Source organism: Falco peregrinus, chromosome Z, assembly GCF_023634155.1.
Source record: "Falco peregrinus isolate bFalPer1 chromosome Z, bFalPer1.pri, whole genome shotgun sequence".
In the NCBI taxonomy this organism is placed as follows: domain Eukaryota; kingdom Metazoa; phylum Chordata; class Aves; order Falconiformes; family Falconidae; genus Falco; species Falco peregrinus.
In genome coordinates, this window is record NC_073739.1 from 129,465 (window position 1) to 153,448 (window position 23,984).

Genomic DNA, 23,984 nt, shown 5'->3' on the forward strand with positions numbered 1-23,984 from the left:
GGGGACAAGCAGGCCCCCTCCAGTGAAGCCCACAAGGCTTGCCCAACTCCCTCCCAGAGCCTCGGGCCACTTACCCACAGCTGTCCCATGTGCCGTGCACAGGACAGCACACGGCCAGCAGGACAACGAGGAGACGCAGAAAATCCATCGCTGCCAGCGACATGTGGCAGCTGCAAGGACGAGGGCTTGTCGCCACCAGTACGGCTGCCGACGGACTGCCCGCAGGATTCCCGTTGCCCGGGGTTCCCTTGGACGTGGGACTGATGTCACAGAGTGCCTGGTTCCGGGTGCTGGGCGTGGTGGTGTCGGGGGGGGGGGTGGGGGTGGGGCAGGGGGGGGTGGGGCGGGGGGGTGAGGGTAGGGAGGGGAGGCAATAGGAGGGGTTCCAAGCAGGAGTGGAGGCAGAAGCTGGGATCACTTTGCCTTTGCAGTCTATGAAATCTGCTGGTTTGATGGTACGAACTTGTTACTGAATTGATCGTAAAAATCCCCAAAAGATATTTAGAGTGGACTGGAGGTGTTCCACATGTTGTGATAGCCCCTGTACAACAATTTTGCGCTGAATGGGCGCTGTCAGGCTCTACTGCCCTTCAAGTGGCTCTTGGCAATGTTCAAGGGCAAGTTCAGTACCATCATCCACCTCATCCACTTTGGGCAATGACTGTAGATCTAACTTTGCAGCCACGGCAACTGAGTTGGAGACCACCAATCAAAGGTGATACGGTATTTACAGATGGGTCTGGAAAAGTGGGAAAAGCCGCAGTGGCTTGGAAAAAAATGGGCAATGGCCTTCCCAAATTGTGCATCAGGAAGGATCATCGCAAGTCATGGCGTTGCGGGCTGCGGCCTTGGCATTTCTTTATTTCCCAGGCCCTGTTAATCTCATTACTGATTCAGCCTGTGTGGCAGCCCTCCTCTCCCAGTTGGAGCTGGCTGTCCATGGCCGTATCACCCATCCTAAGCTTTTTGGCAATTTTGACTGTAGTTCGGGAAGGGATTTGGAAACACCGTTCTCCGTTCTATGTTATGCATGTTACGGCCACACTTCCCTACGCGGTTCTGCAATCGATGGCAATGCTGGAGTTGATGCTCCAGGTTCTGTGGCTCTGTCGGTGCCTGTTCCTGAGGCCCACCTGCAGGTCGTGTTAGCCCACCAATTTTATCATCAGAATTGGCGATTCTTGTACCAACAGTTTGGCCAAAAGAGTCTCTCTCAGGCTGCTGCACGCAGCATTGTTGCAGCCTGTCCAGCCTGTCCAAACGGTATCCCCGTGCCCCGTTTTGGAGTTAATGGCAGAGGCCTTCAAGCTTTCCAACGCTGGTGTTACAACAGATGTAACTCATTACAATGCCGGTGGGGGATCCCCAGCAATTTGGTATTCCCCATTCCCCTGCGGGCCAAGCCATCGTTGAATGCATGAATGATACCCTTAAACGCCTGCTTGAAAAACAGAAAAGGGGAATGAGGGGAATGACCCAGAGGCACGTTCCGAGAAAGCATGCTATATTTTGAACTTTTTGAAAATCTCTGTCGACCGTGCGGTGCCTCCCATTGTACGATATTTTGTGTCAACTGGTGACAAGCAGCAAAAGCACCAAGGTGTCTTAGTACGCGGGAAAGACCCTCATACCAGGCATTGGTCAGGACCGCATGGATTGTTAACTTGGGGGAGAGGTGATGCTTGTGTTTCTACAGATGAAGGTCCGCGATGGGATACCTGCTCGCTGTGTGCGGCCTGAGCTTAGCGTGCCGGACCGTGGGAGCGCTGCTGCCGCCAGTCAACCCAACAACTGATGTGTGGGTCTCCTTAGCACAGCAACTGAACACATCCTGGCTTGGTGTGCCCTTCCTGACTTGCAAACAAGTGAATGTATGTGGGGAATGAAGAATCTTACTGAAAGCCTTGATATCGGGGATAAGGGATTACCTCTGTATGATGTTAATGCAAAAGAAGCTGATATTGTTTGCGCTTTGAATGTCGATAGTTGTCTTTATGTAGATGCTAACGTAGTAGGAGGCTACGATGGGACCATGACACCCACATAAATCAACACGTGAACATGTTGATAAGCATAATGCGCTTAAACGCAATATAGCTTTGGATGAAGCAGGTAATGATGTAGTTGATTTATGGAACTGACGGGAACGTATTGCAGTGGTTCTTCTCTTCTCCGGAGTAACAGCAGGGAAAGCATTCAAGAGTTAAATCACCTTGTTTGTTAGGCAGTTAAGAACGTGAGTCAAATTGGCCGCTATTACATACAAAACAGAGCAAGTATTGGCTTTTTGTTGTTGGCTCAAGGACATGGCTGTGAGGATTTTGATGGTACATGCTGCGCGGATTTTAGGCGCCCCATTGCAGCAACATGTTATCAAAACCTGAGAAAATGTCAGCCTTTTTGGCATCCATTCACTCAATTGGCAGTATCGTTTGTTTGCTATTGCCTTGGTTGCCGTCATGTTTGCAAGGGCCCTGCAGAACATGGAAAACCTGGTACTAGCTGTTCAAAAAAAAAAAAAAAGGGGGGGGGGGAGGGGGAGGGGGCCCCCGGTAATTGTAGAATCGTACGGAACAGAGACAGTGGGATAATGTGCAGTTGTGGCCTTGCTTTGGCGATGTGCAGCTGAGATCCTGCAGCAAAGAGTTCATAACTTTGAGGGAGTATGAGAAGAAACTAGGATGCAACAGAAACAAAGGAGGAATGTGATCTCACCTCTAGAAGATAAGGAAACAGCATGAACAGTAGAGAGTAGCCTAGAGTGAAGAGCGCTAAGGAACGTGTTGTATGAATTTGACTGATCGCTCAAACTCTATTCATAAGCAGCTTGCAGAGTTGAGAAAAAACGTACAGGCCATCAAGGCTGAGAACGGGTTAACGGACTGGCTACAGGGTTTAGGAATTACTGGAGGGTTAAAAGACTTGTTTCTGCGCGAGATAACGATGTTATTTGCCATTGTAATCTCTTTGGTGATAATGGGCTGCGTGTGGAATTGCTTTATGAGAATGATGAACAGATTGATAAAAGGGGTCTGGATCGCTCAAAAACAAAAAGGGGGATTTGTGGAGTGGCTGGAAGACAACGGACATATTATGAGCAGTGCAGACCACGTAACTTTGTTGGAATAGCAGGCCGAGCAGGCCGCAGCTGTAACAAGCTGCAGGTGTTGTGAAGGACATATGCAAGGCCAAGAGAGACAAAGAGACTGTGTACTCGCCAGAGAGATAAGAGAGCTGGACAGAAAGGTGAGGAAAAACCGGATGCCTGCACAAGGGGGGAGCAGCGTGTGGGCACCACACTGGGACCAATCCTAGGGGAGGTGGAAGCGTGTGAACGAGTCGTTTTAACCGATCGCCTTTTCCATACCAAAGCCTGCGTAGAGTGTGTATTTTTAGCTGGGGGTATAAATGGCTGTGAGTCTGTTAAGAGCATCTGTAGAGTATGAATTGCTGTGTATCCCTTAATAAAGTGGCACCAACTTGATCACATTGGTCGTATCAGTTGTGTCCGAGCCTTCTGCGTCAACAGGGTAGTGCCACTGGCTCTGCCATCACACCAGGCCAGTGGTGTGGGACACAGTAGAGGGAGCCCGGGGTAGAAGAGGCGCTGCATGACAGCGACAGCAGCGGGGCCTGTGCAGGCTGGTGCTCCCTTGGCAGAACATCTGCGCTCGCCCTGCGGTAGAGGACGGGGAAGAGAGAGAAGGCTGTTGCCCTGCAGTGCTCATGCACATGTGCAAGCCCACGTGTGCAGGTCCAACTTCTGTTAGTGAGGACTGGCAGGTTTCTTGGACAGGCACTGGGAAGGCAGTCAGGTGTCGGGTGGCCTGAGGGTCCTGACCTCTTCTTCCTCAGCCAAAGTGCCGCGAGTCCCAGAATCACACAATGGTCGTTGTTGGAGGGAACCTCTGGAGATTATCCAGTCCAACGCCCTGCAAAAGCAGGCTGTGCTAGAGCAGGTTGCACAAAATCCTGTGCAGGTGGTGCTGGAATGTCTCCAGAGGCCTCTCTGGGCAGCCGGTGCCAGTGATCTTAAGCTGGAGTGCTGTGCAAGGGTCCCTGTGCTGGTGGGGGGCAGTGCCTGGGCTAGCTGCAAGATCAAGGCACTGCAAAGGGGCAAGGAGATGATGAGCACAACAAGCCCATGCCACGCTCCCTGCCTCCCCACGTGACGGTGCCTGTGCCCAGGTCCCTGGTGGCTGTGGAGGCCACCTGGCACTGGGCACCCTTTCCCCTGGCTACCCGGAGGCTGCCTTAGGCTCTCTCTAGTCCACTCAGGCCCCCTTCTGAGGCCTTCGTTGCACCCCAGACCCCTCTGCAGAGCCTCAAGCCCTCAAAAAAAGCCCACCGGACGGGGGGCCTGGTCCCCTAGTCTCGACCATTCCACTCGAGTCCCCGCGGCACCCCTCCATAGGGGTCTGGTATGGCCCAGGCCTCCGGTTGCTCCTCTAGCGTGGCCGCTACTACAGCCAGGAGGCAGCCAGGGAGGGGGGCAACTGCCGAGCAGCAGCAGCAGCAGCCTCTTTGCTCCCACTCAAAGCTCATGGCGCTCCCTGCAGCCACTGCAGCCGTAGGCTTGGGCTTGGAAACATGGTGCAGCTGTGAAAGCAGAGCAGCCTGGGGAAGCCCAGGAACTCCGTGGCGTGAGCAAAGGCCCCAGCTCGTGGATTTCCCCTGAAGCCCAGCTGGCCCTGAGAGGCCACTTTCAAGCTGGCTTGCGCCTCGTACAGAAGCCCACAGGGATGCCAGCAGGAGCCAGCCCAAGGCACTCTCTGCTTCCAACTGCCACCCCCAAGGCCCTGAGCCCTCCTGTGACCTGCCTGCCTTCCTTCCACTGTTCCCTCATGCTTCTCTCGGAGCAGGCAGAGCTTCAGCCCTTTGCGGTGACCCTTTGTGCCCGACTTGGCAGCCTGCCTCCTTCGGCAGGTGCCGGCTCTGGAAGTCCTTGCCTCGCACAGGAGACTGCAGTGCACTGGCGCATGGTTAGCCATGCCAACGGAAACACTTTATTGCAAGAAGGCAGCCTGCTGAGTTCTGCCGTTGTGAGCAGCGCGGGCAGGACAGAGCAGGCCTTTGTCACTGAGGCTGCCTTTCATCAGCAGGGATTGCCCCAGCAGGAAACGGTCGTCGTGCGCTGCAGCCTGCCCTGCATGCTCCTCACGGTGCTGCTCCAAGCTATTTCGCCCTTAGGTACTGCAGGAGCTCCTGCAGCCGAGTAAAGAAGTCCAGCAGCTTCTGGACTGGAAACGGGCAGGGTGGAAACCGGCTCGATTCTGTTGGCCTTGGCCTTGGCCTTGGCCTCTGAACGGGGGTGTAGGTGAAGACTGGCTGTGGCCTTGCAGTAGTGGTTACTGCTGGGCGCAGGCCCATCTGCGCCAGGATCCAGTCGTAGAAGTGCTGGGTGGAGGTGTAGACTCCGGGCTTCCTTGCTCTCGCACAGCCCGTCCCCCAGCTGGTCACGCCAACAAGCCAGAAGTAGTCGGCGCTCTTGTCTTGGCACACGAGAGGCCCACCGCTGTCCCCCTGCAGCACAGGAGAGAGGACGAAGGGGTTGTTGGGTGGCCACCGTCAGCCCGGTGGCTGGCTCCTTCTCTCTCATGGCACCTGCCAGAGCTGCATTCAGTGGCCAGCCAAGCTCTGTAGAAGCTTGCCTGGCAGGGGGCGGTGGGCCTGTAAGGCAGGGCTCGCTCTCACCGCTCTTCACGGTGGTGGTGAAGGTGTGTCAGACGGCTGGGATGGTGGAGCTGTGGGCTGCCAAGGGCACCGCGTGGGCCTTCTGGGCAGCGTGCCAAGCCTCCGGGACAAGGCGGGCAGGCCCTGGGCAAGGGCCTGCCCATGGGGAAGGGCGGGTAAGGCCCTCAGCGGTGGGGACCCAGCCATGGGAGTGTGAGTGGCCAGCAAAAGGCCGTGATGGCGCACGTTTGGGCGGTTGTGGCGGGGCTGCCTGTGCTGCCGGGGCTTGGCTTGTAGCACGCTCCTACCTGGCAGGTGTCGATGCCGCCCTGCGGATAGCCAGCACACATGTTGTGGGTGTGGATGGCCCCCCTGTACCAGCCACTGCTGTTACAGACCCTGGCATCAATGAGGTGGACCTGGGCCTCCTGCAGCACGTATGCCGATCGTCCAGCTGTGAAGAGCACAGAAAGGAATGAACACCCAGCCGCTGATTGCCAGTTCTCCTCCCCCGTCTGGCTGAAGCGCTCCCCCGGGGCTCGGCTTTGCATGCCGACAGGCGCTGGACCGCTCTTGCCTTTCTGCCTTGCTCTGGGTCAATGGCTCCGGCCCCTCTCTGGAAGAGAGAGGCATATGCCCCCACAGCCTGACACTGGCTTTCGCCTCTGCCGTCAGGAAGCGCATCCTCCTTCCCCAAGCTGGCCAAGCTTGCACTGGCACCGCCACTGCGTTTGGGCCACTCACCTCTTGCTTTCCTGGCACCCCAGCCACTGACGTAGCAGGCTGTCAGCTCTGAGACTCTCAGCGAGGCGTCGGGCACACAGGCAAGCTGTACGTAGCTGTTGCACTGGACAGGCTGGTCCAGCTCCAGCAAGGCAATGTCGTTCCTCTGCGTGACGTTCCAGTAGTGCTGGTGAACCAGCAGCCGCCTGACGGCGCGCACCTGAGCCTCAGGGCCCAGCTGAGTCAGCTGGGTGGCACCGAGCACCACGCGCAAGACGGTGATGTCCCTGGAAGGCAGATGGAGAGAGGGCTCAGAGGGAGCGCAGCCACGTGCTGCAGCAGCCCGGCACTTGCCCTGCCTTCTGCTCGACGAGGGAGAGAGGCAAGCAGCGCTAGGGAGGCTGCGACTGCCCTCGCGTGCCTTGGGCTCAAGCAGCGTCGAGCGGGAGGCTGCTGGGAAGCAGTGGCACGAGCCCAGCCTTCTCCTGAGCAGCCCCTCGGCGGGGCTCCGGAGTGCCCAGGCACTGGGCGTCCTGCAGGGCAAGGGGACGGCAGTAGCACGTGCCGCTGCGCTCAGGGCACCTGCTAGTGTTGTGGGGCTAGCCCCGAGCCCTGGTCCTCCTTACCTGACCTCGATGAAGCAGTGGGCTGCTGTGAGGACCCACTGTGGGCTGATGAGGGAGCCCCCGCAGATGTGCGCCGTGCCTCCTTCCACGAGAGCCTGGATGCTGACGATCCAGGGCCAGGCCCCCGGCAGGGCATCTGTGCCACCCACGACGCGCGACATGCCGTAGTGCAAAGCCATGGGACGAAGCCCGCAGCTCCCTCTGTAACCAGAAACTCCTTACTGTGCTGCTGGATGGCTTGCGCCGTTGCGGCTGAAGGCCAGCCGTCTTCCCTCCCCACAAGGCATGGCCAGACGGGCCGAGGAAACCCGTGGGGCCAAAACCCGCTCCCCTCGCCCCGCTTTCTGCTTCAGCCCGCAGACCAGTTGTGCCGGCAGCCTGGCTGCTGTCAAGGCACTGAGCCTCCCACATGGCTTTCAGGAACCTGGGGGGTGGCCACGGGGGACAAGCAGGCCCCCTCCAGTGAAGCCCACAAGGCTTGCCCAACTCCCTCCCAGAGCCTCGGGCCACTTACCCACAGCTGTCCCATGTGCCGTGCACAGGACAGCACACGGCCAGCAGGACAACGAGGAGACGCAGAAAATCCATCGCTGCCAGCGACATGTGGCAGCTGCAAGGACGAGGGCTTGTCGCCACCAGTACGGCTGCCGACGGACTGCCCGCAGGATTCCCGTTGCCCGGGGTTCCCTTGGACGTGGGACTGATGTCACAGAGTGCCTGGTTCCGGGTGCTGGGCGTGGTGGTGTCGGGGGGGGGGGGTGTGGGTGGGGCAGGGGGGGTGGGGCGGGGGGGTGATTGTAGGGAGGGGAGGCAATAGGAGGGGTTCCAAGCAGGAGTGGAGGCAGAAGCTGGGATCACTTTGCCTTTGCAGTCTATGAAATCTGCTGGTTTGATGGTACGAACTTGTTACTGAATTGATCGTAAAAATCCCCAAAAGATATTTAGAGTGGACTGGAGGTGTTCCACATGTTGTGATAGCCCCTGTACAACAATTTTGCGCTGAATGGGCGCTGTCAGGCTCTACTGCCCTTCAAGTGGCTCTTGGCAATGTTCAAGGGCAAGTTCAGTACCATCATCCACCTCATCCACTTTGGGCAATGACTGTAGATCTAACTTTGCAGCCACGGCAACTGAGTTGGAGACGACCAATCAAAGGTGATACGGTATTTACAGATGGGTCTGGAAAAGTGGGAAAAGCCGCAGTGGCTTGGAAAAAAATGGGCAATGGCCTTCCCAAATTGTGCATCAGGAAGGATCATCGCAAGTCATGGCGTTGTGGGCTGCGGCCTTGGCATTTCTTTATTTCCCAGGCCCTGTTAATCTCATTACTGATTCAGCCTGTGTGGCAGCCCTCCTCTCCCAGTTGGAGCTGGCTGTCCATGGCCGTATCACCCATCCTAAGCTTTTTGGCAATTTTGACTGTAGTTCGGGAAGGGATTTGGAAACGCCGTTCTCCGTTCTATGTTATGCATGTTACGGCCACACTTCCCTACGCGGTTCTGCAATCGATGGCAATGCTGGAGTTGATGCTCCAGGTTCTGTGGCTCTGTCGGTGCCTGTTCCTGAGGCCCACCTGCAGGTCGTGTTAGCCCACCAATTTTATCATCAGAATTGGCGATTCTTGTACCAACAGTTTGGCCAAAAGAGTCTCTCTCAGGCTGCTGCACGCAGCATTGTTGCAGCCTGTCCAGCCTGTCCAAACGGTATCCCCGTGCCCCGTTTTGGAGTTAATGGCAGAGGCCTTCAAGCTTTCCAACGCTGGTGTTACAACAGATGTAACTCATTACAATGCCGGTGGGGGATCCCCAGCAATTTGGTATTCCCCATTCCCCTGCGGGCCAAGCCATCGTTGAATGCATGAATGATACCCTTAAACGCCTGCTTGAAAAACAGAAAAGGGGAATGAGGGGAATGACCCAGAGGCACGTTCCGAGAAAGCATGCTATATTTTGAACTTTTTGAAAATCTCTGTCGACCGTGCGGTGCCTCCCATTGTACGATATTTTGTGTCAACTGGTGACAAGCAGCAAAAGCAGCAAGGTGTCTTAGTACGCGGGAAAGACCCTCATACCAGGCATTGGTCAGGACCGCATGGATTGTTAACTTGGGGGAGAGGTGATGCTTGTGTTTCTACAGATGAAGGTCCGCGATGGGATACCTGCTCGCTGTGTGCGGCCTGAGCTTAGCGTGCCGGACCGTGGGAGCGCTGCTGCCGCCAGTCAACCCAACAACTGATGTGTGGGTCTCCTTAGCACAGCAACTGAACACATCCTGGCTTGGTGTGCCCTTCCTGACTTGCAAACAAGTGAATGTATGTGGGGAATGAAGAATCTTACTGAAAGCCTTGATATCGGGGATAAGGGATTACCTCTGTATGATGTTAATGCAAAAGAAGCTGATATTGTTTGCGCTTTGAATGTCGATAGTTGTCTTTATGTAGATGCTAACGTAGTAGGAGGCTACGATGGGACCATGACACCCACATAAATCAACACGTGAACATGTTGATAAGCATAATGCGCTTAAACGCAATATAGCTTTGGATGAAGCAGGTAATGATGTAGTTGATTTATGGAACTGACGGGAACGTATTGCAGTGGTTCTTCTCTTCTCCGGAGTAACAGCAGGGAAAGCATTCAAGAGTTAAATCACCTTGTTTGTTAGGCAGTTAAGAACGTGAGTCAAATTGGCCGCTATTACATACAAAACAGAGCAAGTATTGGCTTTTTGTTGTTGGCTCAAGGACATGGCTGTGAGGATTTTGATGGTACATGCTGCGCGGATTTTAGGCGCCCCATTGCAGCAACATGTTATCAAAACCTGAGAAAATGTCAGCCTTTTTGGCATCCATTCACTCAATTGGCAGTATCGTTTGTTTGCTATTGCCTTGTTTGCCGTCATGTTTGCAAGGGCCCTGCAGAACATGGAAAACCTGGTACTAGCTGTTCAAAAAAAAAAAAAAAGGGGGGGGGGGAGGGGGAGGGGGCCCCCGGTAATTGTAGAATCGTACGGAACAGAGACAGTGGGATAATGTGCAGTTGTGGCCTTGCTTTGGCGATGTGCAGCTGAGATCCTGCAGCAAAGAGTTCATAACTTTGAGGGAGTATGAGAAGAAACTAGGATGCAACAGAAACAAAGGAGGAATGTGATCTCACCTCTAGAAGATAAGGAAACAGCATGAACAGTAGAGAGTAGCCTAGAGTGAAGAGCGCTAAGGAACGTGTTGTATGAATTTGACTGATCGCTCAAAATCTATTCATAAGCAGCTTGCAGAGTTGAGAAAAAACGTACAGGCCATCAAGGCTGAGAACGGGTTAACGGACTGGCTACAGGGTTTAGGAATTACTGGAGGGTTAAAAGACTTGTTTCTGCGCGAGATAACGATGTTATTTGCCATTGTAATCTCTTTGGTGATAATGGGCTGCATGTGGAATTGCTTTATGAGAATGATGAACAGATTGATAAAAGGGGTCTGGATCGCTCAAAAACAAAAAGGGGGATTTGTGGAGTGGCTGGAAGACAACGGACATATTATGAGCAGTGCAGACCACGTAACTTTGTTGGAATAGCAGGCCGAGCAGGCCGCAGTTGTAACAAGCTGCAGGTGTTGTGAAGGACATATGCAAGGCCAAGAGAGACAAAGAGACTGTGTACTCGCCAGAGAGATAAGAGAGCTGGACAGAAAGGTGAGGAAAAACTGGATGCCTGCACAAGGGGGGAGCAGCGTGTGGGCACCACACTGGGACCAATCCTAGGGGAGGTGGAAGCGTGTGAACGAGTCGTTTTAACCGATCGCCTTTTCCATACCAAAGCCTGCGTAGAGTGTGTATTTTTAGCTGGGGGTATAAATGGCTGTGAGTCTGTTAAGAGCATCTGTAGAGTATGAATTGCTGTGTATCCCTTAATAAAGTGGCACCAACTTGATCACATTGGTCGTATCAGTTGTGTCCGAGCCTTCTGCGTCAACAGGGTAGTGCCACTGGCTCTGCCATCACACCAGGCCAGTGGTGTGGGACACAGTAGAGGGAGCCCGGGGTAGAAGAGGCGCTGCATGACAGCGACAGCAGCGGGGCCTGTGCAGGCTGGTGCTCCCTTGGCAGAACATCTGCGCTCGCCCTGCGGTAGAGGACGGGGAAGAGAGAGAAGGCTGTTGCCCTGCAGTGCTCATGCACATGTGCAAGCCCACGTGTGCAGGTCCAACTTCTGTTAGTGAGGACTGGCAGGTTTCTTGGACAGGCACTGGGAAGGCAGTCAGGTGTCGGGTGGCCTGAGGGTCCTGACCTCTTCTTCCTCAGCCAAAGTGCCGCGAGTCCCAGAATCACACAATGGTCGTTGTTGGAGGGAACCTCTGGAGATTATCCAGTCCAACGCCCTGCAAAAGCAGGCTGTGCTAGAGCAGGTTGCACAAAATCCTGTGCAGGTGGTGCTGGAATGTCTCCAGAGGCCTCTCTGGGCAGCCGGTGCCAGTGATCTTAAGCTGGAGTGCTGTGCAAGGGTCCCTGTGCTGGTGGGGGGCAGTGCCTGGGCTAGCTGCAAGATCAAGGCACTGCAAAGGGGCAAGGAGATGATGAGCACAACAAGCCCATGCCACGCTCCCTGCCTCCCCACGTGACGGTGCCTGTGCCCAGGTCCCTGGTGGCTGTGGAGGCCACCTGGCACTGGGCACCCTTTCCCCTGGCTACCCGGAGGCTGCCTTAGGCTCTCTCTAGTCCACTCAGGCCCCCTTCTGAGGCCTTCGTTGCACCCCAGACCCCTCTGCAGAGCCTCAAGCCCTCAAAAAAAGCCCACCGGACGGGGGGCCTGGTCCCCTAGTCTCGACCATTCCACTCGAGTCCCCGCGGCACCCCTCCATAGGGGTCTGGTATGGCCCAGGCCTCCGGTTGCTCCTCTAGCGTGGCCGCTACTACAGCCAGGAGGCAGCCAGGGAGGGGGGCAACTGCCGAGCAGCAGCAGCAGCAGCCTCTTTGCTCCCACTCAAAGCTCAAGGCGCTCCCTGCAGCCACTGCAGCCGTAGGCTTGGGCTTGGAAACATGGTGCAGCTGTGAAAGCAGAGCAGCCTGGGGAAGCCCAGGAACTCCGTGGCGTGAGCAAAGGCCCCAGCTCGTGGATTTCCCCTGAAGCCCAGCTGGCCCTGAGAGGCCACTTTCAAGCTGGCTTGCGCCTCGTACAGAAGCCCACAGGGATGCCAGCAGGAGCCAGCCCAAGGCACTCTCTGCTTCCAACTGCCACCCCCAAGGCCCTGAGCCCTCCTATGACCTGCCTGCCTTCCTTCCACTGTTCCCTCATGCTTCTCTCGGAGCAGGCAGAGCTTCAGCCCTTTGCGGTGACCCTTTGTGCCCGACTTGGCAGCCTGCCTCCTTCGGCAGGTGCCGGCTCTGGAAGTCCTTGCCTCGCACAGGAGACTGCAGTGCACTGGCGCATGGTTAGCCATGCCAACGGAAACACTTTATTGCAAGAAGGCAGCCTGCTGAGTTCTGCCGTTGTGAGCAGCGCGGGCAGGACAGAGCAGGCCTTTGTCACTGAGGCTGCCTTTCATCAGCAGGGATTGCCCCAGCAGGAAACGGTCGTCGTGCGCTGCAGCCTGCCCTGCATGCTCCTCACGGTGCTGCTCCAAGCTATTTCGCCCTTAGGTACTGCAGGAGCTCCTGCAGCCGAGTAAAGAAGTCCAGCAGCTTCTGGACTGGAAACGGGCAGGGTGGAAACCGGCTCGATTCTGTTGGCCTTGGCCTTGGCCTTGGCCTCTGAACGGGGGTGTAGGTGAAGACTGGCTGTGGCCTTGCAGTAGTGGTTACTGCTGGGCGCAGGCCCATCTGCGCCAGGATCCAGTCGTAGAAGTGCTGGGTGGAGGTGTAGACTCCGGGCTTCCTTGCTCTCGCACAGCCCGTCCCCCAGCTGGTCACGCCAACAAGCCAGAAGTAGTCGGCGCTCTTGTCTTGGCACACGAGAGGCCCACCGCTGTCCCCCTGCAGCACAGGAGAGAGGACGAAGGGGTTGTTGGGTGGCCACCGTCAGCCCGGTGGCTGGCTCCTTCTCTCTCATGGCACCTGCCAGAGCTGCATTCAGTGGCCAGCCAAGCTCTGTAGAAGCTTGCCTGGCAGGGGGCGGTGGGCCTGTAAGGCAGGGCTCGCTCTCACCGCTCTTCACGGTGGTGGTGAAGGTGTGTCAGACGGCTGGGATGGTGGAGCTGTGGGCTGCCAAGGGCACCGCGTGGGCCTTCTGGGCAGCGTGCCAAGCCTCCGGGACAAGGCGGGCAGGCCCTGGGCAAGGGCCTGCCCATGGGGAAGGGCGGGTAAGGCCCTCAGCGGTGGGGACCCAGCCATGGGAGTGTGAGTGGCCAGCAAAAGGCCGTGATGGCGCACGTTTGGGCGGTTGTGGCGGGGCTGCCTGTGCTGCCGGGGCTTGGCTTGTAGCACGCTCCTACCTGGCAGGTGTCGATGCCGCCCTGCGGATAGCCAGCACACATGTTGTGGGTGTGGATGGCCCCCCTGTACCAGCCGCTGCTGTTACAGACCCTGGCATCAATGAGGTGGACCTGGGCCTCCTGCAGCACGTATGCCGATCCTCCAGCTGTGAAGAGCACAGAAAGGAATGAACACCCAGCCGCTGATTGCCAGTTCTCCTCCCCCGTCTGGCTGAAGCGCTCCCCCGGGGCTCGGCTTTGCATGCCGACAGGCGCTGGACCGCTCTTGCCTTTCTGCCTTGCTCTGGGTCAATGGCTCCGGCCCCTCTCTGGAAGAGAGAGGCATATGCCCCCACAGCCTGACACTGGCTTTCGCCTCTGCCGTCAGGAAGCGCATCCTCCTTCCCCAAGCTGGCCAAGCTTGCACTGGCACCGCCACTGCGTTTGGGCCACTCACCTCTTGCTTTCCTGGCACCCCAGCCACTGACGTAGCAGGCTGTCAGCTCTGAGACTCTCAGCGAGGCGTCGGGCACACAGGCAAGCTGTACGTAGCTGTTGCACTGGACAGGCTGGTCCAGCTCCAGCAAGGCAATGTCGTTCCTCTGCGTGACGTTCCAGTAGTGCTGGTGAACCAGCAGCCGCCTGACGGCGCGCACCTGAGCCTCAGGGCCCAGCTGAGTCAGCTGGGTGGCACCGAGCACCACGCGCAAGACGGTGATGTCCCTGGAAGGCAGATGGAGAGAGGGCTCAGAGGGAGCGCAGCCACGTGCTGCAGCAGCCCGGCACTTGCCCTGCCTTCTGCTCGACGAGGGAGAGAGGCAAGCAGCGCTAGGGAGGCTGCGACTGCCCTCGCGTGCCTTGGGCTCAAGCAGCGTCGAGCGGGAGGCTGCTGGGAAGCAGTGGCATGAGCCCAGCCTTCTCCTGAGCAGCCCCTCGGCGGGGCTCCGGAGTGCCCAGGCACTGGGCGTCCTGCAGGGCAAGGGGACGGCAGTAGCACGTGCCGCTGCGCTCAGGGCACCTGCTAGTGTTGTGGGGCTAGCCCCGAGCCCTGGTCCTCCTTACCTGACCTCGATGAAGCAGTGGGCTGCTGTGAGGACCCACTGTGGGCTGATGAGGGAGCCCCCGCAGATGTGCGCCGTGCCTCCTTCCACGAGAGCCTGGATGCTGACGATCCAGGGCCAGGCCCCCGGCAGGGCATCTGTGCCACCCACGACACGCGACATGCCGTAGTGCAAAGCCATGGGACGAAGCCCGCAGCTCCCTCTGTAACCAGAAACTCCTTACTGTGCTGCTGGATGGCTTGCGCCGTTGCGGCTGAAGGCCAGCCGTCTTCCCTCCCCACAAGGCATGGCCAGACGGGCCGAGGAAACCCGTGGGGCCAAAACCCGCTCCCCTCGCCCCGCTTTCTGCTTCAGCCCGCAGACCAGTTGTGCCGGCGGCCTGGCTGCTGTCAAGGCACTGAGCCTCCCACATGGCTTTCAGGAACCTGGGGGGTGGCCACGGGGGACAAGCAGGCCCCCTCCAGTGAAGCCCACAAGGCTTGCCCAACTCCCTCCCAGAGCCTCGGGCCACTTACCCACAGCTGTCCCATGTGCCGTGCACAGGACAGCACACGGCCAGCAGGACAACGAGGAGACGCAGAAAATCCATCGCTGCCAGCGACATGTGGCAGCTGCAAGGACGAGGGCTTGTCGCCACCAGTACGGCTGCCGACGGACTGCCCGCAGGATTCCCGTTGCCCGGGGTTCCCTTGGACGTGGGACTGATGTCACAGAGTGCCTGGTTCCGGGTGCTGGGCGTGGTGGTGTCGGGTGGGGGGTGGGGGTGGGGCAGGGGGGGGTGGGGCGGGGGGGGTGAGGGTAGGGAGGGGAGGCAATAGGAGGGGTTCCAAGCAGGAGTGGAGGCAGAAGCTGGGATCACTTTGCCTTTGCAGTCTATGAAATCTGCTGGTTTGATGGTACGAACTTGTTACTGAATTGATCGTAAAAATCCCCAAAAGATATTTAGAGTGGACTGGAGGTGTCCCACATGTTGTGATAGCCCCTGTACAACAATTTTGCGCTGAATGGGCGCTGTCAGGCTCTACTGCCCTTCAAGTGGCTCTTGGCAATGTTCAAGGGCAAGTTCAGTACCATCATCCACCTCATCCACTTTGGGCAATGACTGTAGATCTAACTTTGCAGCCACGGCAACTGAGTTGGAGACGACCAATCAAAGGTGATACGGTATTTACAGATGGGTCTGGAAAAGTGGGAAAAGCCGCAGTGGCTTGGAAAAAAATGGGCAATGGCCTTCCCAAATTGTGCATCAGGAAGGATCATCGCAAGTCATGGCGTTGCGGGCTGCGGCCTTGGCATTTCTTTATTTCCCAGGCCCTGTTAATCTCATTACTGATTCAGCCTGTGTGGCAGCCCTCCTTTCCCAGTTGGAGCTGGCTGTCCATGGCCGTATCACCCATCCTAAGCTTTTTGGCAATTTTGACTGTAGTTCGGGAAGGGATTTGGAAACGCCGTTCTCCATTCTATGTTATGCATGTTACGGCCACACTTCCCTACGCGGTTCTGCAATCGATGGCAATGCTGGAGTTGATGCTCCAGTTTCTGTGGCTCTGTCGGTGCCTGTTCCTGAGGCCCACCTGCAGGTCGTGTTAGCCCACCAATTTTATCATCAGAATTGGCGATTCTTGTACCAACAGTTTGGCCAAAAGAGTCTCTCTCAGGCTGCTGCACGCAGCATTGTTGCAGCCTGTCCAGCCTGTCCAAACGGTATCCCCGTGCCCCGTTTTGGAGTTAATGGCAGAGGCCTTCAAGCTTTCCAACGCTGGTGTTACAACAGATGTAACTCATTACAATGCCGGTGGGGGATCCCCAGCAATTTGGTATTCCCCATTCCCCTGCGGGCCAAGCCATCGTTGAATGCATGAATGATACTCTTAAACGCCTGCTTGAAAAACAGAAAAGGGGAATGAGGGGAATGACCCAGAGGCACGTTCCGAGAAAGCATGCTATATTTTGAACCTTTTGAAAATCTCTGTCGACCGTGCGGTGCCTCCCATTGTACGATATTTTGTGTCAACTGGTGACAAGCAGCAAAAGCAGCAAGGTGTCTTAGTACGCGGGAAAGACCCTCATACCAGGCATTGGTCAGGACCGCATGGATTGTTAACTTGGGGGAGAGGTGACGCTTGTGTTTCTACAGATGAAGGTCCGCGATGGGATACCTGCTCGCTGTGTGCGGCCTGAGCTTAGCGTGCCGGACCGTGGGAGCGCTGCTGCCGCCAGTCAACCCAACAACTGATTGGGTTGTGGGTCTCCTTAGTACAGCAACTGAACACATCCTGGCTTGGTGTGCCCTTCCTGACTTGCAAACAAGTGAATGTATGTGGGGAATGAAGAATCTTACTGAAAGCCTTGATATCGGGGATAAGGGATTACCTCTGTATGATGTTAATGCAAAAGAAGCTGATATTGTTTGCGCTTTGAATGTCGATAGTTGTCTTTATGTAGATGCTAACGTAGTAGGAGGCTACGATGGGACCATGACACCCACATAAATCAACACGTGAACATGTTGATAAGCATAATGCGCTTAAACGCAATATAGCTTTGGATGAAGCAGGTAATGATGTAGTTGATTTATGGAACTGACGGGAACGTATTGCAGTGGTTCTTCTCTTCTCCGGAGTAACAGCAGGGAAAGCATTCAAGAGTTAAATCACCTTGTTTGTTAGGCAGTTAAGAACGTGAGTCAAATTGGCCGCTATTACATACAAAACAGAGCAAGTATTGGCTTTTTGTTGTTGGCTCAAGGACATGGCTGTGAGGATTTTGATGGTACATGCTGCGCGGATTTTAGGCGCCCCATTGCAGCAACATGTTATCAAAACCTGAGAAAATGTCAGCCTTTTTGGCATCCATTCACTCAATTGGCAGTATCGTTTGTTTGCTATTGCCTTGGTTGCCGTCATGTTTGCAAGGGCCCTGCAGAACATGGAAAACCTGGTACTAGCTGTTCAAAAAAAAAAAAAAAAGGGGGGGGGGGGGAGGGGGAGGGGGCCCCCGGTAATTGTAGAATCGTACGGAACAGAGACAGTGGGATAATGTGAGGTTGTGGCCTTGCTTTGGCGATGTGCAGCTGAGATCCTGCAGCAAAGAGTTCATAACTTTGAGGGAGTATGAGAAGAAACTAGGATGCAACAGAAACAAAGGAGGAATGTGATCTCACCTCTAGAAGATAAGGAAACAGCATGAACAGTAGAGAGTAGCCTAGAGTGAAGAGCGCTAAGGAACGTGTTGTATGAATTTGACTGATCGCTCAAACTCTATTCATAAGCAGCTTGCAGAGTTGAGAAAAAACGTACAGGCCATCAAGGCTGAGAACGGGTTAACGGACTGGCTACAGGGTTTAGGAATTACTGGAGGGTTAAAAGACTTGTTTCTGCGCGAGATAACGATGTTATTTGCCATTGTAATCTCTTTGGTGATAATGGGCTGCGTGTGGAATTGCTTTATGAGAATGATGAACAGATTGATAAAAGGGGTCTGGATCGCTCAAAAACAAAAAGGGGGATTTGTGGAGTGGCTGGAAGACAACGGACATATTATGAGCAGTGCAGACCACGTAACTTTGTTGGAATAGCAGGCCGAGCAGGCCGCAGCTGTAACAAGCTGCAGGTGTTGTGAAGGACATATGCAAGGCCAAGAGAGACAAAGAGACTGTGTACTCGCCAGAGAGATAAGAGAGCTGGACAGAAAGGTGAGGAAAAACCGGATGCCTGCACAAGGGGGGAGCAGCGTGTGGGCACCACACTGGGACCAATCCTAGGGGAGGTGGAAGCGTGTGAACGAGTCGTTTTAACCGATCGCCTTTTCCATACCAAAGCCTGCATAGAGTGTGTACTTTTAGCTGGGGGTATAAATGGCTGTGAGTCTGTTAAGAGCATCTGTAGAGTATGAATTGCTGTGTATCCCTTAATAAAGTGGCACCAACTTGATCACATTGGTCGTATCAGTTGTGTCCGAGCCTTCTGCGTCAACAGGGTAGTGCCACTGGCTCTGCCATCACACCAGGCCAGTGGTGTGGGACACAGTAGAGGGAGCCCGGGGCAGAAGAGGCGCTGCATGACAGCGACAGCAGCGGGGCCTGTGCAGGCTGGTGCTCCCTTGGCAGAACATCTGCGCTCGCCCTGCGGTAGAGGACGGGGAAGAGAGAGAAGGCTGTTGCCCTGCAGTGCTCATGCACATGTGCAAGCCCACGTGTGCAGGTCCAACTTCTGTTAGTGAGGACTGGCAGGTTTCTTGGACAGGCACTGGGAAGGCAGTCAGGTGTCGGGTGGCCTGAGGGTCCTGACCTCTTCTTCCTCAGCCAAAGTGCCGCGAGTCCCAGAATCACACAATGGTCGTTGTTGGAGGGAACCTCTGGAGATTATCCAGTCCAACGCCCTGCAAAAGCAGGCTGTGCTAGAGCAGGTTGCACAAAATCCTGTGCAGGTGGTGCTGGAATGTCTCCAGAGGCCTCTCTGGGCAGCCGGTGCCAGTGATCTTGAGCTGGAGTGCTGTGCAAGGGTCCCTGTGCTGGTGGGGGGCAGTGCCTGGGCTAGCTGCAAGATCAAGGCACTGCAAAGGGGCAAGGAGATGATGAGCACAACAAGCCCATGCCACGCTCCCTGCCTCCCCACGTGACGGTGCCTGTGCCCAGGTCCCTGGTGGCTGTGGAGGCCACCTGGCACTGGGCACCCTTTCCCCTGGCTACCCGGAGGCTGCCTTAGGCTCTCTCTAGTCCACTCAGGCCCCCTTCTGAGGCCTTCGTTGCCAGAGTGTAAAGTGTTACCAGCAGGGACAGTGTAGGGCAACTTGCAGTGGAGATGGCCCAGGGCTGCAGCAGGGCTGAATGGCCCCACAGGGGACTGGGGCCTCTGTCCCCCTGGCAATGGCAGTTGCCCATGTCATCAAGGCCTGTGAGAGGAAACTTGATTTGGAGGGTCTTATGTTCTGCCTGTAATTAGTAACTAAGGGTAATTTGCTGATCAAATGGGCTTTTAACAAAAGGAATGATCTTGCTGCAAGAGATTTGAGAACCTTCAGTCTGGCGAGAAATGAGTTAACTGTTAACCATGAGGTTGCGAGATGTACCTTCACAAGGCCAATGTTAAACCATAATCTCATGTTACTATGACAACCTTTGTCTTCGTCTAGACCTTAGTGTAAAAATAGATTAGTTTTGTAATATACAGCTTCTTGCTACGGGACTGAGAGCATAACTGTTTGCTTGAACCAGCCTTGAAGTTGAGAATAAAAGGGCTGTGTTACTTGTCAGAATTTGCGAGCCTGGATGGAGCTGTGGCTCCCCGGCCGCCCAGCGCGCTGTTTTTGCTTTCCTGCCTTAATAAATACTTAGTGAATTTATTTCGGACTCTAGTTATTTCAAATTCAACTATAACAGGCCCCAGCATCATCCATGCTGTAGGTGTGTGGGTCTCTAGGCACAACCATAGACAAAGTCTAACCTGTCCATGGACCTTGTTGAATCAAAATTTTCAGGCTCACATCCCAGTTTGATTCTTGATGGGGTGGCCAATGAAAGGACTTCATGGCCCTCCAAGTCCTAGGACCTTTCTGCTTCCTTTCTTCTCATCTCTTCATCAGTTGATGGGAAGAGGGGAAGGAAGAGCAGGTCATCTGGGTGTCACGGACTGAAAGGGGGGAGCAAAACTATTACCTTCAGCTCTTTCCCAGAGGCCTTAAATCTTCCATAGAACTGGAAAGCACTGACATTCTTCCACCACCCCCACTTTTAGCAAAGAAGTTCATACTATCCAAGCAGAGCATTTGTTTGCATTCTGTTTACAGCTTCAAGCACCCCATGGTGTGGAGGCTGGTCATTGCGTTATCTCCTGCCAAGAACATTCTTATTTACACATCTGACGATTGCCTATCACATTCCTGCCAGGCACCACAGTTCCAAGACTGGCTTCATCCTCCTGACCACCTCCCCGTTGGGACTGGCAGGTCACTAGGAGGCTCCCAAGGCCTTCCCTTGTGCAGGCAGAACAAGGGCCTTGCCCTCAGTTTCCCCTCCACAGGAAAGTGTTCCAGCCCCTGAACATCTCAGTGACTCTTGACTGAACTCACTCCCAGTCATACACATCTTCCTTGCTGTTATGGGTCCTGTCTCGAGGCCTCAGTCCCTTCCCAGTCAAGGCCCAAAAATGAACACAGCAGTCTACACATGGTGTAATGGGCGATGAGCAAGGGGACACCATCTCCTCCCTCACTCTCTTGGCAAGGCACCTCTTCATACGCTCCAGGACACTGCTGGCTGCCTCTACTACCAGGTCACGGGGTGGGATTGTGTTTTGCCTTCTGTGCCCCAGCAGCACCGGGGCCTTTTCTGCACAGACACTCCCCAGCCAGGCAGGTCCCAGGCCCTGCAGCTGCAGGGTGTTAGTCCATGCGAGGGAGGTGCAGGCTCTGCCCTTGGTCCGTCCTGCATCTGTGCAGCTCCTGACAGGGCAGCCATCCCACCTGCCAGGTTTTCCCTGGATGGCATCCCTAGGGCACAGGAATGGGCCTCCGAAGTCGGAGCCATCACCAGACATTGTGGCAGTTGCCTCCACTGGGCCATGTGTACAGCTCCTAAACTGTACCGCACACAGAACAGTCCCCTGTGCTGCCCACAATGCCCCAGTATGTCCCAGTGTCCGCCAGGTGGGGTGTGAGCCCTTCCCCACTGCTCTCTCAGCCTGACCATCCAGCTGGTGTTTTACCCATCTCTTTCTGTATGCACCCAGAGTGTCATGGCCTCACGTGGGCAGAACACTGAGGGAGACCATGGCCAGAGTTTTGCTGAAGCTGAGGGAAATGACATCCACTTTGGAGCTCCTCACACACAACTGCAGGCTGTCAGGTTGGCGAGGTGTGATTTACCCTTGGGAAATCCACCTGGACAGTTACTCTCTCAGGTGCCAGGAATGTCACCCAGGAGGACTCTAACTGGTGGCACACCCCTCATCAGTGGGGGTTTGTGCAGCCTGTGGTTCCCCAGCTGCACTTATGGACTCCTTCGAAGACAGTTGCAACACTTGCTTGTCCTTTCTCATAAGTGACCCCTGACAATTCAAAGAGCTTTCAAATGTGATACTTCAAAGAAATAGTGATTTTATACCAGAACTTCACCATTATTATTACAGTTATACCACGTCCTTAATTTCTCTCATCTTCAACATATTTGCACCTGACCAGAGGACATATATGACTTCTGAAGTCTTCTTTTCAGCAGATTGTCTCAGCAAAGGTCTTTCAGTTATTCACCAGTTTTCTCCTCCCCTTATTCTTTGGTATTTTAGGTACCTCTCACCTGTGCTGCTGTATTTAGCTTCAGGAAGGAAAAGCTTGCATGTCTCCCCACAGCTGATCTGTCTCCATAACCAACTCTTTCCTTGTGTTTAGATCTATATTTCCGTATCTACCAGCCTAAAAGATTTCTTATAAGAGTGTCCCTTGCAGAAAGGCAACCTCATAAGAGAAAGCTCGAATTTGGCATATGCTTGTGGAGGGTGTTTTCTTATTTATGACACTTGATCATTCTTCACGTTGCTTGCAGATATGAAAAATTCTTCTGCGCCTGTGTGCAGCCAGAGCTCTAAGGCAAACAGGTGGGAGATGGTGCAAAGGAGCTCTAGCAACCATCAGCATAATTGAGGGGAGAAGTCTGATGTAAGGAGAAGGGATGTAAGTCCCAGGGAACAATGAGAAAAGGGGTGGGCTTGGGGACATTGAGAGAAAAGTTGTCCATCCTGTGTCAGACCTCAACGGACTGTGTTTCCTACCACTCCAGACCTCCTGAGGAGACACTCTGCATCATTATCACTTGGAGAATGCTGCTAGAACCTCCCCTCTAACCCCTAATATAAATTAATTATTTTCAGTTGCAATTTGAACTCCTCTCTCTTATCTACCTGAATAGAACAGCTCCAATTAGCTACACAGGTCTCCAAGACTGGAAGGAAATGACAAAAAGATAAATACCTCATTAGGGCACTGGGAGTTCCTGCCATGAACCTGAGCTACTGAGTAAAGACTGAACCAGCAACTGAAGGAATGCGAGTCAGAAGCAATACTGAAAATACCTTCAGACATTAATGGGTCCCGCTGAGGGCCTTTACTGACAAAGTGTCCCCATGGACTCGTTAAAGTAGCTAATTAGAGGCCAGAACTGCAAGTAGGCAAAGGTACTGTGTCAGTGGTTGTAATGCTGCAAAATCCATATTTTATTTTTTTTTTTAATGAAGCAGAAAGGCCAAGCCCTGACCCACAAGCCCTTGGAGGGCAGAACATAAGACCTTCCAAATCAAGTTTCATCTCCCAGGCCTTGATGACATGGGCAACTGCCATTGCCAGGGGGACAAAGGCCTCAGTCCCCTGTGGGGCCATTCAGCCCTGCTGCAGCCCTGGGCCATCTCCACTGCAAGTTGCCCTACACTGTCCCTGCTGGTACCACTTTCCACTCTGGCGGTTGGCACATTTCTTTCTTTCCCACCCAGCCCTCACACCCTTGCTTGTCTGCCTTCACTGATGTCTCTGCACTCATCCCTGATTCTTCTTTGAAGGTCAAAGCCATGGGCTGATCCAGGCTCCCTCTGGGTGAACTGTGGCATCACAGATCAACCCTCAGAGGGACAGTTTTTTTCCTCACATCCAATCTTATCCTTCCAAGTTGCACTTTGTGGAGGTTGTCTCTTTCTCCCACTATCAGGGATGACTCCCTTATCTCTGACATCTCTGACACCCCGCTTCAAGCAGATGCATGCATCTATTGTGGTGCCCTGAGGCTCCACTTTGCCCGTTTCAAGAAACCCAGGACCTTCAGTCTCTCGCCACAGGCTCCAAACTCCATCCAGGCAGGTTATCCCCCACAGCCTCTCCAGTTTTTCCCCACTGCTCCAGAATGAGAAAACTCAAAGCCCAGACACAGATAATCCCAATGAGGCCACGACAGTGCTGTGTCAGGGGTGATGATGCTGAGTCAAGGGGGATGATAAATCCCTTGTCTGAGTGGCCACACACCCCCTAATTCAGCCCCACATGCAGATGGCCTTAGATGTGCTGAGCATGCAAGAGTAGCTCCTAAGCATCCCTCCTAATACTCAGGTCCGTCTTCTCCTTGGGTTTGTACCTCAGCCACTCAGGTGCCCTCATGGGTGGGGTTATTCTGCCCCCATAAAGGGCTGACCATGACTACTTGGAAAACCTCTGAGGTCCCAATTTCACAATCCCAGTGTTTTGGAAGGTGCTACTTGGACCAGCTTTTGATATGTGGATGGACATGGCTCACCCTGCTCTGTGTGCCTCTGGCAAGGTAACAGCATAAGGAACTGCAGGATGCCACAGATAATGAAGGGAGGCAGTGCTTCAATGGTAATGCTGACCTTGGTAGGCACTCCCATGGTGAAGAGCTCAGAATCACCAAAGGAAGACAGACAATGTCCAGGGAGGAAAGGGAAAGGAGAAGTGGGCTGCTTGCATGGGAGGATACAAGGGTGGTCAATGAGAATCAATTGTGTA